The 3,912-nt window shown below is 41.9% G+C and overlaps 1 pseudogene; it reads left to right on the plus strand.

Moving 5' to 3' along the window:
- The window catches only part of LOC107100346, a 30,749-nt pseudogene extending 29,071 nt beyond the window's left edge, over window positions 1-1,678 (plus strand).
- The last annotated feature ends 2,234 nt before the right edge of the window (window positions 1,679-3,912 follow it).

Below are 3,912 nucleotides of genomic sequence, written 5' to 3' on the forward strand. Positions count from 1 at the left end.
TTTTCTCTTTCCAGGGAAACAAAAAGGGTAACTGATAATGATAAGAACAAAAAATTAAAATTTTCAGCAAATAGATATTTTACCATAAAAGTATCATAATGGGAAAAAACAGTAAATATTTTTGCCAACTAAGGTGTGACTCCAGGGCTCTATTTATTGGCAACATATTTTAGCTATCATAATCCTTTCCATAACTTTTCCATCTATTATAATCATTTAACATTGTCCACCGACTTAATGCAGTTGTGGATTTTTTATATATATTTTTTTTATTATTTTTAATTGTGGACCATGGGTCTAGTGATTAAAGCAATCAATCGTTTCTGTTCTGACTCTTGAAGGAGGCGGTCACATTTTCCTTCTGCTCCTGCCCCTCCCTGCTCTGTCCCTGCTTTGCTGTGTCTAGTCTTTTCTGAGATCTCTCTTCATACCAGCCAAACTCAAACAATGGATCTAGTCAGCTGTTCTTTTAATGCAATTGTTCAAATTTATTCAACTGGAAGACAGGGAAAAGGGGACCCGTCCTGTCCTGCTGGGACTTACTTCGTGGGATAAACCATGGATTCCTGGAAGGCCTGGATGGATGGTGTGTTTGACAATGTTGTCACTGGAGGATATTGAAGATGTATGGATTTTTGATTTTATGATACTCAGATTTCTCCTGTTTGGATTTGAAGGATACCTGATTTATCTTCAATTAAAGAGGATGTTGGCGGCAATTTGGACATTGATCAGGCGGCCGGAAGCGGTTGACGCCCTCACAAAGGCTGTGAACGAGTAGGACCGGGAGATGACCTGCATGCTGGGTGCGATTGAATGCAGACTGGCTCCGGTGGTTAAACTAAAAGGTGAGATGGGATAACATCTTGGATGGGCACACTCGCTTTTAGGTGGAAAAGCCCAACACATTTCACATTTGGAATATTGGATTTCACCACGAAAAAGCCAGCAAGACATAGACTCAAGGCTGAAGGAAATTCCTGTGCAGCCTGCTCTCAAAACAGTAAGTGCCCCCCCGCCTCCCAACCACCCGCGATCATCTGTGGATGCGCTCAGTGACTGTTGATAAACTTCCATCTTATCCAGGACGTTGCCTGTAGTCAGTGTTCGTGGACAAATTGAATGCCCTCATCATACATTTACAACTAATGTCTCAATATGTCAGATTGACTTCATGTGACTACGCCTCCGATGTGACCCTCTGCTGAAATGTCTGTCTTGTGTTTACACGTGCTTTATTGTGCTGAGGTTTTTGATATCTCAAACTGTATCCTGTCATGGATAAAGTGTGACATATGTTTTTTTCTACCCTCTTCCCCAATGTGGCTCCTATCTTTCCACAGAGACCAAGGCAGCGCTAGGTAATCGCCGAGACCTGTGCAGTCAGGTAACCGGTGGGAACCTGGCAGCTTGGCCCCAGTTAATCCGTCCCCCCCACCCCCTCTCAGCCCCCCACCCTAATGTATGTGATGTATTGTACTGAACGTATTGAACGGTTTGTACTGAGACTGTAATTTCCCTCTGGGATTATTAACGTATGTCTGATTCTGATTCTTAATTCAACAGCTGAGTGCATATCCATGCTTCCATGGCTTCCAGGTTCGATCCAGAGTCTGACCCAGAGTGGGAGAACATGAAGAGGACTTACCCACGAAACCACGCCTCCATAGGAATGTAGCACAATGTAGAGTTCTCCCTGTTCAATTCAATTTAGTTTATTTCTATAGCGCAAATTCACAACACGTCACTCAAGGCACTTTACAGTTCAACCAGATCATCCAGTCAGATTGATTGAAACTGTTCAGAAACAATCCTTCCTATCCTTGAAGTGTTCCAGTGTTGGTTACAGCAGGGGTAACCAATTAAAAACCAGCGGGGTTTGAATAAATAAAATAATCAACCAGTAAAGGTCCAGAGACATTTTTTATTATAATCTGTTACTCTAAACAGAATTTAACGCTGGAATGAAATAAGGTTTTTATGCATCCATGTTATACATTGAATAAAAAAAAGTATTTAAAAAATAAAACATTTGGTATAAACACAATTTCCTGACTAATTTTTTTTCTCAAACCCCTGAACTGATGGTTTGTTATTTTCTTTCTTTTTTCTGTCTTAATGTTGGCAGTGGGCTTTAGGCTGCCCTGCAAGGCTTTAAACCTGGGTTTAACCGGAGACTAAGCCATTCTCAAGCACATATCAAGGAGCTCATTTTGAGCCTGGATCCAGATTTATTGTTGATTCTGTTCATGGTGGAGAATCCTGCTTCACAGCAGCAGGTTCAAGCACGCATTTAGTGCACCTGGGAAACTGAGGGACCTATTAGTTATCTATTCTGTTTTGTTGATCTATGGTTTATTTTCCATCATATTCAAACCGTCTTCAGTTACTCTCTGCTGACCCCTTGTGCTGGTTTCCTTTCCCCTTGGCTTACTTCTTAGTTCCACTCACACCTGCTCCATATCCAGCTCATTAGCCCATCCTTTGTTCTGTTCCCCTTATATACTCCACCTCTGCAGTCGCTCAGTGCTGGTTCCTTGTTGCTCTTTTTGCTGCTTTCTCATCTGGCTCCCCCCGTGAATTTTTCTATGAAGTTTTCTGTTTTTCTGCTTCCTTGTATTTTTTGTACTTTGGATTTTTGCCTCAGTTGCCTTATTAAACATTTAAGACTCGCTTTTGCCTCCTGATCTCTGCATGTGCATCCTCAAAAACCTCCACCCAACCGTGACAAATTTATTTTAATGTAGACACATGTCAGCCCTGTTTTAGCCAAATATTTGAGTGTGCAGCACCTATAACTATATAAATACATTCATAAATGATCCTTTAAATAGTTCTGTTCATCTAATTGATTCGGACCAATCATAGTTCCCACAGGTTCAAATGTAATGTATCTCCATTTATCAGGGTGTGATGATGATATTCTGTCTTCATAGTTAAATTTTCCTATGCTTTGCTGAGGGTGCACATACTTTTTGTCTTTTCAATTCAATTCACTTTATTTCTATAGCGCCAATTTACAACACATGTCATCTCAAGGCACTTTACAGTTCACCAGATTACACAGTCAAATTGATTATATTTCTATTTATGCAGCACAGATGCATGAATAAAAATCACCTTTGCATTGAAGGCAGCTTTCAGCATCTTTACCTTCACTGTCCCTAAATTAACAATATTCAGAATATAAGGAACCACATTAGAGACCTTTACAATTTTAATCATGCGTTAATAAGTAAGACAAGAACTAAGGTACGGCCAAGTTTTATAGCCGATTTCACAGCATTGACTCACAGGCTCCAGGATTCAGCACCAGACAGCTCCTGAAACACGCACTTTTTGACGGCACACAGATTCTGGAAGGTATCTCTGATTCCAGTCAGAGCTGTAGATCACGCCCTGAAGCCAACAGAACCACATCATCTGCAAATAACAGAGATGCAATCCTAAGGCCACCAAATCAGATCCCCCAACACCTTGGCTGTGCCTAGAAATTCTGTTCATAAAAGTTATAAACAGAATCGGTGACAAAGGGCAACCTTGGTGGAGTCCAACCCTTACTGGAAACAAGTCCGACTCACTGCCAGCAATGCGGACCAGGCTGTGACACCATTCGTACAGAGACCTAACAGCCCTTATTTAAGGGACCGGTACTCCATACTCCTGGAGTACCCCCCAAGGGACACAGTCAAATGTCTTCCTCAGATCCACAAAACAAATGTAGACTGGTTGGGCAAACTCCCATGCACCCTCCAGAATCCTGCTGAGGGTATAGAGCTGATCCAGTGTTCCACGGCCAGGACAAAAACCACACTGCTCCTCCTGAATCCAACTCCTGAATTCAACTGTCCGATGGACCCTCCTTTCCAGAACCCCGGAATCGACCTTACCAGTGAGGCTTAAGAGTGTGAT

Source organism: Cyprinodon variegatus, unplaced genomic scaffold (assembly GCF_000732505.1).
Source record: "Cyprinodon variegatus isolate N-32 unplaced genomic scaffold, C_variegatus-1.0 Scaffold963, whole genome shotgun sequence".
Taxonomy (NCBI): Eukaryota; Metazoa; Chordata; class Actinopteri; order Cyprinodontiformes; family Cyprinodontidae; genus Cyprinodon; species Cyprinodon variegatus.